This window comes from Gallus gallus, chromosome 4 (assembly GCF_016699485.2).
Source record: "Gallus gallus isolate bGalGal1 chromosome 4, bGalGal1.mat.broiler.GRCg7b, whole genome shotgun sequence".
Lineage (NCBI taxonomy): Eukaryota > Metazoa > Chordata > Aves > Galliformes > Phasianidae > Gallus > Gallus gallus.
The window spans coordinates 55,578,485-55,591,027 of NC_052535.1; the positions used below are offsets into that span (position 1 = coordinate 55,578,485).

The 12,543-nt window shown below is 38.9% G+C and overlaps 1 protein-coding gene across 2 annotated transcripts in view; it reads left to right on the plus strand.

Moving 5' to 3' along the window:
* Positions 1–12,543, plus strand: part of NDST4 (N-deacetylase and N-sulfotransferase 4) — a 160,661-nt gene that overhangs the window by 20,100 nt on the left and 128,018 nt on the right. The window contains exon 2 of one of the 2 annotated variants that reach the window (XM_040699341.2): positions 5,973–6,086. The exons of the other annotated variant lie outside the window; for it this stretch is intronic. The gene's annotated coding sequence lies outside the window, so the exon portion shown is untranslated. The remainder of the gene's footprint in view (positions 1–5,972; positions 6,087–12,543) is intronic. 2 annotated transcript variants of the gene reach the window in all.

Sequence of the window (12,543 nt, forward strand, 5' to 3'; positions counted from 1 at the left end):
GACAGAGTCCTTGAAATCAATGAAGGTTAAAGCTGCATGTTTATAACAACGTTTCTATAAACCACAGATAAGATGCTGATTAGGATATTGTATCAGCTACATAACAATTAAAAGTTATATTTAAATCTGAAGGAACAGGTTTATTTTGAGCACCGCAAGGCCTCACAAACGTATCCAGCAAATAAACCACCTGATGTGATGCCAAAGATAACAAATAGGGAACCTCGTTCAAACTTGTCTTATGCCCACACTCTTCTCACAGCTAATCATTCAGGGACATTAACTACATGTGAGGTGTTACTGAAAATAACAGTCTGCAGAAAATTGATGGGCCCAGAGTTTTTTCCAGTAGGAGTGTGTAAAAGAACATTATGTCAGCTAAAACACAGACAAAAGTTTCCAATATAATAACTGCAGGTTGTATCTAGGTCAATTTTGTAACTATTCATTATTAAAATTAATAGAGCTGTTCTCTCCCCCCCTTGTCCTGTCCAACAAGATGCTGTCTATCACCTTTTTACCAAAAGACAAACAAAAAAAGAGCTCTGCATGCTTTGTCGTGAGCATATAGAAAGCCTCATGCGCTCATTTCCAAAAGTCAAATGTCACATGTCTTTCTCAGACTGTACCTAAGGATGTGTCTGAAGACTTTCCGAAATCCTCAGAAGAATATCCTTCTCCAACAGTTTATGGACAATTAGTAGCATACATGAGAACAGTAGCAGCTTTTTTGTAACTGTAGTGCCTGACCTTTGTAAAGCTATATTTTTTTGTGGTCACATGAAATTAATTCATCCCTTATAGCCAGCTTAACTTTAGCTTGATCAGCAAGCTTTAGCAGCAAGAGCAGGTATATTCTAAATGCAGGATGCAATGCACCTGATGGCAGGGAGTTTTCATGAAGACTCCAGAATGGCCAAACCAAGAGAAAGTTTGTCAGTGACCTGTCAAATCATCTAATTACTTCACATTCATACTGTTGAACACATTAGATTTGCCATATGCTTAAATTAAAGTGCATGCTTTTCTGAATCAAAAGCTGACTTGAATTATGCCTGGCCTTTTTACATTTGTTTTAAAACAATCTATTTTCCTGAGGGGCTTACTGAGGCAGCAAATTGTCCATATGGAGAACGCTGCAGCTAGAAATCACAAATTATTTCTCTTTTTCTTGCTTTAAACAGCACTAAAGACAACCTTCATTTGAAATGAAATGCCTCTAATTTTTTTTTTTTTTTCCTTCTGAAGGCAGATCCAAGGAGGTACCAGTTTAGTTAGGAAAATCCATCATTGTTTCCATTTACAGCAATATCAATTCTACATTTTCCTGAACAAGAGAACATTAGGAATTTTCTACATCTGGAGTCAACCTATCTAGATAAGTAAAAGAAAAAAATGTTGAGCTGAACATTCTCCATGAGAGTGTTATATTATTTTCCTGCCCTTCATCTGCTCTTTTCAATCAGCTTTCCCCTCTTTGTGTTTCCTTTAAGTATTAAGGACATAATTTCTACACAAAGATTGTGAAGTTAATCTGCAGTGGTGGCAGCTCTCTGTTACTATGTGGGTATGATTCTATTGCAACACAGAGGTCACCTCCAAGTCTCCTGCGAAGTTATCCTTCTAAATAACATGCCAAATCTTTTCTATCATTGGCATTAAAAAGGATCCAAGTTGTACATAGCGTACATGGATAAACAGAAACTATTTTTGACCTTTTCTTCATGAACTCCCATTATTAATAATCATGGCATTTGAAAAAATTTTGCTTAAAGTTCCACTTTAAACAAAAGTTTCATACAGATTTAATGATTTTGCTTTCATGTAAGAAAGCCTGGATCACAGACTCCTTTGTTTTGATCTCCCATATAATAATCTTCTCCAAAATGATATACACAACTTCCAACTTGCCACTGAACAACAATGTTCACACAAGCAATACCTAATGCACTGTAAACCTAAACTCTAATTTCTCTGTTTGAGTTCCTGCAATTAAATCTAAAATATGCCTTACAAGTGTTCAGAAACATCACATTTGTTTAAAATCTGTAACACTTAACTTACAATTAGTTAAAGATGTGAGGGGAGGCGGAGTTATTGTGGAACTCTTCAGGACCTTGAAGTAACAGGATTTTTTCAATAATCTGTTTTCCTGGCCAACAGCTGGAGTATGAAATTACGAGGGAAAAAAAAAACCTGACATTCTCCCAACAAAGTAATTTTAGACACTTAAAATCAGATCTACCTTCCATTACACTCACAGCGCTATCAACATGTACACGAAGGAAAATGTTTGTTCAAACCTTCTGAGAAGTCTCAACTCACAGATTTGAAATAGATCTTCCTTTGCATTATTCTTCTCTTACGTTCAGATTCACTCTCCTAAAGAATATGTTAACTATAGAATTTGACATATTATTTTTCACTTCCAGCTGCATTCAGCTTTTAAATTTGATGCCCCAATCAATATCATCTATTTTTATGATTGTGATTCAATTCTATGACTGAAAAGAAAAATCACCACAGAATTGGATCTTACTGCTCCATCTCTTTATGAACAAAGATAGTGCTGATCTAAAAAGTTCAAAATTTAAAAGGACTAAAGTTTGGGGCTTATATGGTGAATATTGGCCTGTCCGTGACTTCCGTCTGGGCACTGAGGTGTCAGTGTCTGGTTATCAAGGCAACAGAAGTTGCCAGTCTTCTCACTCCTCTCACCTTGGTATCTGCGCCACTCCACGGCACCAGTGGAGAACCTCTCCTGTGGGATGGGTTTCCCACCATGCAGAGCTGCCCTGAGCCCCATAACTAACTTCTGGAATGACGGGAATGTGCCCTGAGCCCCAACACAGAATCAGAGAATCACCAAGGTTGGAAAAGACTTCCAAGATTATCTGATCCAATCATCCTCTTACCAAGACTGCCCACTAAACTATGTCCTTAAATACCACATCTGTATGTTTCTTCAACACTTCCAGGGACAATGACTCCACCACCTCCCCTGGGCAGCCTGTTCTACCACCAATCACTGTTTCTGAGAAGCTTTTCCTAATATCCAACCCAAACTTCCCCGTGACAACATAAGGCCATTACCTCTCATCCTATTGCTAGTTACATGGGAGTAGAGGGCAACCTCCACCTCAGCACAACCTTCCTTTCTGCAGCTGTAGAGGTTGATAAGGTCTCCCCTGAGCCTCCTCTTCTTCAGACTGAACACCCCCCTTCCCTCAACCACTCCCCAAAAAGCCTGTGCTTCACTAGCTTCATTGCCCTTCTTTGGATGAACATCCAGGCCTTAATGTCTTTCTTGTAGCAAGGAGCCCAAAGCTTAACATGGTACTTAAGATGTGGCCTCTCTGGTGCTGAGTAGAGAGGGAGGATCACTTCCCTGCTTCTGCTGGCAACAATGTTTCTGATATAAGCCCCGATGTCTTGGCCTCCTTGGCCACCTGGGCTCACAGCTGGCTCGTGAGTATTGATCAATGCCCTCAGATCCTTTTCCTCAACACAGCCTTCTAGCCATCCTGCCCCACAAACAGCCAGGAGAAACACACCCTACAAAAGTAGGGAAAAGTTCAAGTTTTGAACAATAAATTCAGCAAATTAATAAACAACCTGATAGGGAGACATCTTTCCAAAGGATGTCTAACTGAGCAGAAAGTAAACAGTATGCAATCTGAAGTTTTATAAGGTATTCCCATAATTTTTATGAGTTTGCAAAATCAGCTGCCATATATATACATTTCCTGACAATTAAACATACATTAATTTCACAAATTAAATTGCTTCAGATTCAAATAAATAAGCAAAGAGACAGCCAAGGATAAAAATCCTTCAGAAATAAAGACTTCCAAACTGAAGAGCTGAATTTCCAGCTAGAATATATGCCTTAGGGAAAGTAAGTGAGAGCTCCTGAAAGTCAAGCTGGTGGGGCAGTAGTCTTGGCAACAAGGTTACAGTTCTGTTTGTTACAGGAATCAAAAAGACCTTTGGGATGATTTAGGAGGTATTTCAACTGCTATTGAGCTCACCAAGGAATACCTAGCTATTTTCACAGATAAACTAAACTGGCTTTAAACCTATAAAAGACCATACTAGACATTATTTCTCTATTCTGATTAAAAATAAAAAAATAAAAAAATGGAGGGTTACTTTTGCAAATTAGATTATGTTTGCAAATTAAACAGCATAGCAACTCACTTTTACGTAAACATGGCAGAACTTTTAACTCTGAGGGCAAGCAAGGAAGCATAAGAACCAATAACCATGGAAAGGGCTGAGTCAGCAACCTTAAACGTTACAGATCTACAAATCACCAAAGCTGTTGGTGGACTATAGACTAATATTTATAAAAAATGCTACATGATGATCCATCTCAGTGTAACTCCGTTATTATGCTTGTTTATGATTTTTAATCTGGGGCTCACCTGTGCTTTTAAAGTGAGCGCAACTCAACACTTACAGACAGACACAGGGAAACTTTCTACATTGTGCATACTTCTACACCAATGACTAAGTAAAATTTTGTTTCTCAACCATATTGTGTGGAAGGTTATGTTGTTTAAACAACAGCTTTAGACCTAGACAGATAAAACAAAAATAAAATGCAATTGTTATTTTTTTCTCTTAGCCTCGCTATCTGGGTAGTAAAACATTCATTTTCTCAAGTGAATCAAAGCAGCAGGCTTGTTCTGTGATTTTTTTTTTTTCTGCTTTTGTTGGGTGGTAATTTGGCAGCATTAATTGTATTAGTGATTCTGTCAGCACCCACAACAAATATGCTTCTTTAGGGAAGAAGTCAAATTCCAGCCTACTCTGGAATGCTAAATATACATCCTTCATCACATCCAGATTTAAATCCAGCTACCACCTGGATTGATGTATGCTTTACCTAGTGAAATGCTCGTAAAATTTCTGTTCCAAATATCATACTAAAAATTAACTGCAGACAGTAAACCACAAACACTTTCTGCTTTTGCTTCTATCTTTCTGCTTTTTGGTAGCATCAGAGCCAATTCCTCTAACCCTAATTAGAATTCGGTATATCACATGCTCTTTTGATATGGCTTTAAGCTGAATTTACTTTCCCTTGTTTTACATGTTTAGATAGAATGCCCTAGTGGTACTGCAGCCTTCTGCACTACTTTTGATGTCCTGCAATACTTAGAAATGGATTCATGAATTTCAACAGGATCAGAATAGGATCTTGACATCTATGGATGTAGATATCCAGAGAGCGGGGAACAGAGAGAAGTGACATTGCTTCAAGCCAGCTTTCTCTCCAGCCTCTGTGGATGTGCCTGGATATTGCCAGTTCAACAGATCAGAGAGCAAACTTCAGCACAGCTACCAAAAATGGTTTAGATGTTGCCCTGTGGTCTGTGCTGAAAGGTGTGCAAATATTTCACATCTTGTGAGAGTTAGGTTGTGTTTTTTGCAGTAGAAAACCTCCAGCACTAAGGTGCAGGCCTTTGCTAAACTTTCTTACAAAATGGCTGCAGGGGTTGCTACTCACACAAAGCTGCTGAGGCAGAGCCTGGCACAGGGTACAGCGAGCCTGCCAGCTATTCTGTTTTTAGGACGTTCTGACCAGGTGCATAGAAACGATACCAGCTAAAGGCGGATAGGCAGGGAATGAGAGAGTCCAGTATACACTGTCGCGTGCAAAATGGGGAACAACAGGTGGGTGATAAACTTTATGTGGAAGCGTACCTTAGTAACCGTGTCGAGTAGATTCCGAGCCTGAGACGCTCAGCCGGCGAGTGCCAGGAGCGACGTCGCAGACCCGGTTCGTACCGGTACCGGTGGCGCTGATTTGAGCGCGAAATTTCTCCTTCGCCATGAGGGGGCGCGCGCGCTCGCCTCTACGGTACCGAACAGAACTTTGCTGCCTCTTTGCCTGATTGGAAATCATTGATATTGAGTGTTTCCCACAGTCTGCATAAGATAATACGTGAGTTTCCTTTCTCCAGAAATCTAGACAGCAACCTTCCTGACCAAGAAGTTTACAGGACTGCCGCTTTGTTGGTGAGGAGGAAACTGAAGCAGTTATCCATTACCAGTGCCACATTCCTTTTCCTATACATGTGAGTAATGGCAGTAACCACACTCCCAGGAATATAGGTTTGTTTGTTTGTTTTTCATTTTAAATTATTCATGTGCTTCAGAATGAGTCTCATTTCTAATTTTACTCAGAAGATCTGGCAGCTATTTTTCTTACCTTCCGTTATTACAACCACAACATAGGCACTGCACAAGTAATTCAAGCAGTGTTTGGGGGAGGGTACTTTTTTTTCTTCTGGCAAGCGATGCAACTCTTTCACGTTATTTCTGCCAAAAAAGAATGGCACAGCCACAGTGACATCCAATCACTTTGAAAAATACCACTTATTCTTTTAGAGTACAGTCAGGGGTCTATGGATCTTCAAGAAACAGGAACCATTATGACAAAATCGTATTAACTCCTGTAAACATATTAATTTGGCACTGAGATCAATAGCTTCTGTAAAGTGCACCTTTATATAATCTGATTTAGATACTAAGTAATGGGGAAGTTACTTTATCTATCTATGAGTGAGTCAAAGTAAAGTTTGGAGTCTTAGAAGTATGTTCTAGCACGTTGCATTTGGATTCTGAGTATTTCAGATTCTAGCCACAGTGCCATATATACCAACACAGCTTTCCGAGATCTATTTTTTGCATTTTGCAATAAGTTTCTTTGATGTTTGTGTTTGTTTCTTTGTGTTTGTTTCTTTGTTTTTGTTTTTACTTATTTTTAAGAGGTTTTTTAAGAGATTACACTATGAACATTATTTGATTCTGGCCACACAAAACGATAAAATTGAAACAAAGGCATATATTTCATTCCCATGAAACCACAACACTATTGAACTTCCGGTTGAAGGGCAAAATTCAGCACATGCTTAACTTTAAGCATGTAAATAGACTTGTTCTTTGAGCTGACGTCTAAAGCTCTCTAGTTATAATGGACAATATTATTTAAACTCAGAGACACTGTGAATGAACTAATGCAGAAATCAATGGTAAAATCTAATAGAAAGCAAGAACATTTGAAGCTTCATTTTTTCTTTTGTTTCCTTTGACTATAATTATGCCCTTTTAGAACTGTTTTTCCTCAGTCCTCCACACCTACTATGTCATATTTATAAACTCATATTTTAGAACACTAATTAAGAACATATTCACAGCAAGAATAGTGGATGGGCGGACAGAAGGAAAGTGTTCAAGCACCAGAGAGCAAATTAATACCCATAAAAAAGAAATGAAAAGGAAGAAGAAAGGGAAAGAGAGAGGAAAAAAGGAGTTTGCTATCTGCTGGTAAATGAAAATAAACAGAAAATTACACTGTCAGATGTATACCCATGGTCTTTTCTGTCAACACTGCACCAACCTTAATGTCACACAGTTGAATTTAACATATATATTTTCCTTGATGTTTTGAAAATGTTATATATGCAACTAGTTAAAAAACAAATACTCAACTTCACCCATTAAAGTGCTATAGCATCAGCTTTTTGCAGAATAATAGAGTGTTAAAGTATCCCTGTTTACCTTCTAAATGGATGTAAGCAGTCCTAAGTGTAGATACAAGTATTCTAGGAGCAGCTTTTCACATGCCGTTTTAGGTGATGTTTGATAACAACTCAGTGTGGCTGGGCAGAACCCCAGTTGCATGCAGAAGACTGACAAGACAGAGGAGATTGACTACAATCTTCCTATCATAAGCTCAGAAACTGATTAGTGAAAAAAAATATATATAAATTGCCAATATATATTTAATTATTGTAAACAACACAGCTACTGTTAATTAACTTTAATGAAAAAGGTAGGCTGTCAGTTATCTTGAAGACTGCTTGCTCTGAAGCTTTATTCGTGTGACAGATCTTAGTATTCAGGTGCATTGACTTGCAAACATGGGATCAGGCTACTCGAATATGTGCTTATTAATGATTGGCAAATAAAAAAAAAATATGAAAAAGAAACATGCTATCAATTTCTCAGGAAATAAAGAACAAACCCATTTGGTCATTTTTGATTTCAAGTCTTTTCTTAGCTTGTTAAAAAATACAACATACCGTATTTTAGATATTCATGTAATCCAAATGATTTCAGCTCAGTCTTTGTTTCATATGAGATTTAGAGGTGGTAAGAATAATTTTCTTACAATTTAAATGCCTGGCAAAATACCTAAAAGCAAACGATCACATATAACACAGAAAGAGTGAGCGCCTGCTCATCCTCAAGCAAGGCAAATGACAGGCACTGTAAAGACGTTTAATCGTATGTTAAACGTGTTTGAAGTCTCCAAATCAATTCTGTGGCAACTGTCACAAATGTATTAGCCATGACGTGATGAAATGGAAGGCTGATACTTCGTATATTGTATTTGAGGTCAGAGGAGACAATCAGTACCACCAGGGTAATTTTTATCCATTTTTAGAGACCTTTATATAAGAGAGTAATTATGGAAGCAGAAAACACACATGCAAAGGAGACCATCCTGTAAAAGGTGCTAAAATGTGCCCTGAAAAAGCACTGAAGGTTTGGATTAGCAGCTTGACTAAATTCTAGAGCTGTGAGCTATCAGGGAACCCCTCCACCTAGTTTTCTAAGTCTAAGTTGCTTAAATATACCCGTGCTGCTTACATTACAAAATCAGCGAAGCTGCAGCTGTGTGCCTAGCTGGAATTAAAGATAGAGGTCCTCTTATATAGAAGCAGTTTTACTTCACCTCCATTATCTGCTAGAAAAAAAAAAAAAAAAATGATGAGTAAATTCCCTTTAGGGCAATGACATCTATAGGTTGCGTGGGGTAATAGATCTTAATGTGCACTGTTCTAAATAACCAGTCCAGTAATGAGCTTCCCAAGGACAGTCAAACATAACAGAAGAGAGTCCTGTAATGAAAATGCAACGTTTCTTAGTGACACTCAGCATTCTCCTTACTGCAAGGATACATTCACATTCATTTTACTGGATCTGAGACAGTCTTCAGCAAGTGGTGGTTCTGAGTCCCAGAAATTTTGATTCCTAATTTTTGCATAATTGTAGAGGCCTTTTAGTGTTCATTTCATCAAAAAAAAAAAAAAAAAAAAAAAACTACTTTGAAAATGCTTAAAGTTGAGAAGACAAAACTGTAAGTGTTTTGAAACTTCAGGCATCTATATGTTCCTTAATTTCTAATGGCAAATGCCAAAAATGAAGTTCTTGCAATCTTTACCAACAGATATATTTTTTCACAAATATGTTGGTAGTCATTTATTTTATATGCTATGTCTGCCTGTGGGGAGAACATAGAAACTAGCAAAACAAACAAACAAATGTGATTTATGGCATATGTAAGCTGTCGTGAGCACAGTGGCAAGTTACACAACAGTTAAAGCACAGTGTGGCTCTTGGAATCTCCAGGCTGTTTGCAGGAGATAGTGGGGATCTCTATTTGAACTTAGATATTTGGTGTTCAGAATTATTTCTGGATGAAATGTTAATTCCTTACATCTTGGGTTATTCATGAGCAACCAGTATTCAACATGAGGAACATTCTGTCTGAACATTTGGTGCTCTCAATATGGATTTTTTCCTGATTGTTTGCAAGTATCTTAGAAAATCAGAGTGCCGATGCTTGCATTCACAATCTCAAATTTAATTGCTGTTACTGTTCTGCAATTGTTGCTTAAAATGGTCTGTTTTGACTAATGTTCATTGCCAAGCTCATACTCCCACAGGATGAATGAACTCAGTTGGCCCAAATATGAAACAAATCAGTGATGGAGGGTGAAGGAGATGAAATATCCTCCATCAATTTAGATGACAGGTTTATACAGTAAAAGTCCAAGGGTCATATTTGCCAGGGCTGGCACAGGAAATCACATCTGACAACTCCAAGGACAGATCCATCCCAGAGAGGCGATTCACTTGTAACTGTAATCTTCCTTTCTCCCTTTTACCCCCACTACCCACTTGTCAGCACACGCAGTGTTCAGATGAAGGAAGATACCAAACTGATGTGTCCTCTGGCACCTTCCAATGTGACTGCTACTGCTCACTTCTGGGACAGCAGCAGCTTCCTAAGATTAATGTCTTTCAATGTTGTTTCTACCTTCTTCTTTCTACCTTTCCAGCTACTCTGGGTAGCTGACTGAAAAGCAAAATATCCCTTTACGTAACACTGTGATACAGTAGTAACTCTCTATTCTCTCTTCCATAATTCTTCAAATATGCAAGTAAAGTAGAACAATTTGGAGTCAGGATCCTTTCTTTTTCCTTTTTTTTCCTCCTCTCTCCATTGTACTTTACCGATAGGTGAAAGGCTAATTTAGTCTTAAGTGTTCTGTGTCCATCCCAGATACTCAATTTCAATAAATAACCTTGCTGTGAATACATTCTAATTAGTGATTTCATACATGAAATTGAACAGTTATAATACAGTAGGCAAGAGGATCTATTGAAACACTATAAAAAAGGCATAATTATTTTCAAAAGCTCTGTTGGAATAATGCAGGTAAAAAATTCCCCTGCTGGTGTCTGTTTTCTGTGTCCGATGTATCATTAGCACTTCACTCTCACTCTGTGTTTATAAAAGGTTAGCGACTTGGGCTTCAGCTTGTACACGATGCCCCACAGTCCTGGAGACTTTTCTATTTCTCATTTGCTGCTCTCTGCTGAGATGACTGTAACGAAGACAAGACTTCGAGTTCATTCAAAATTAGACTAACGTTATCATGAAGAAAAATAGGAACAACACCATGAGATTTAGAAGCACTTTGATAACTATGGGTCTGGCCTGGGCATATTCCATGCAGAGTGGAGTAACGTAAAATAAGCCTAGGAACAAAAAGTCAAATCCTTATCATGTATGCTACTGTTGAAGGCAACTGACAGAGGAAGAGGTCTGAAGTGTGGTGGAAGTAAAACATGCAAGGACTGTAAGCTCATTTCAGCACTGAGTCGGAATAAGATGCTGTGCTTCAGCCTAGAGGGATGTGATACAGAATTAAAGGGGGAACAATGTATAAAGCAATTAAATCAGGCATTAGTTACACTTACTGGGACTGCAGCACCATAAATCTGGCCAATGCTCTCAGGACACGCATCACAGCACAGAACAAAAAGGATGATAAAGGCCAAATGGATTTTTGAACATTGCATTAGGCTGCATTTGATGTGCAAGTTCCCTTGAAGGGCCTTTTTATGCAAAATTATCATGTTTGAGAAAACTGCCAGAAATTCACTGGCACGTCAATGAAAACAAGAAAGTGTTCTTAAAATGTAGGCAATTTACACCTACTTGCAGAGACTGCAGTTAAGGAACACGTAGATGGAAGCTGTCATATCTGCCTCCTTCAACTCCCTCGTAATGTCTATGTGGACATTTTGGCAAGTTTCCTGACCTGCGCAGAGCCTGAATGAGTAGGCTGTGTTCAGCTGTCATATGCACCTCAGCCAGGCTTTCAGCCCAGGGAAGAGCGACCTGTAAGCAGGCAGAGCAGCAGACTGCACACCAGTCCTCAGGCTCTGCCCTGCAATGGGCTTTGAATGGCAGCTGCCACTTTATGTAGCACCATAGTATTGCAGACAGTGCAGTTGACTGAAGTAACATTTTAGCCGGTAGCATGATTACTTTGTCATAGAGATGCTGTATTGATAGCTTTAGCGAGGTACCTAATAATAGTCAATGGAGGGAGAAAACAGGCTGCCCAGAGAAGCTGTGGATTCCCCATTCCTAGAGGTGTTCAAGGCCAGGTTGGATGGAGACCTGGGCAGGTTGTTCTGGTGGGGGGCAACCTGGGCCATGGCAGGAGGTTGGAACTGGGTGGGCTCTAAGGTCCCCTCCAACTTAAGCTATTCTACAATTCTATGATTAGTTTATGGTCTCAGAAAAATGGCAAAATGAGAGGGTAGATATTCCATTTGAAATCTTACTGGTTCAGAAAATAAAACTTTTAAAATGCCTTTAAATGTGTGTCTCACCAAAAAAGGCTTGGCAATGCCTCTGCTTACACACTCTGTTGTGGTGCAGACCTGGTGGCTGCTGTATTCATCCCTCATTTGTATTCCATTTCTGCATGGTTTACCATTTCTTAAATTTCTTACATCTTAAACATCAGCATCTCCACAGGAAAGCAGCCTGGCTTTCAGGGAGAGAAGTTTACTTGTGTGTAGCCTCCTCAGGCCAGCACAGCAGCATTGCTGCCTGTGGCAGCATTTTGCCGCTAAATAATTACCCATACATTGCTCTATGCAGGAAGGCATTTTCTTGAAGAGCACCAAATAAGTAGCAGTTTTGTTTCCAGAGAAACCACAAGGTATAAGTACGCAGTGAAAGTGTCATGAGATCACCTGCCTGAATTCACTAGTACTAAGGGTTTGGACAGAGCGGGAATAGAGAGTTTGGAAAACAACTGAGTCACCTGAAAAGCAGCAACTCTACAACCTGGGGTCAAGAATAGGGAAAAGGCAAAAGTGAGAAAGGAGTCTCAAGCATAAATGTGTGGCCAGTTACAGAACAAATTAAGTTTGAGA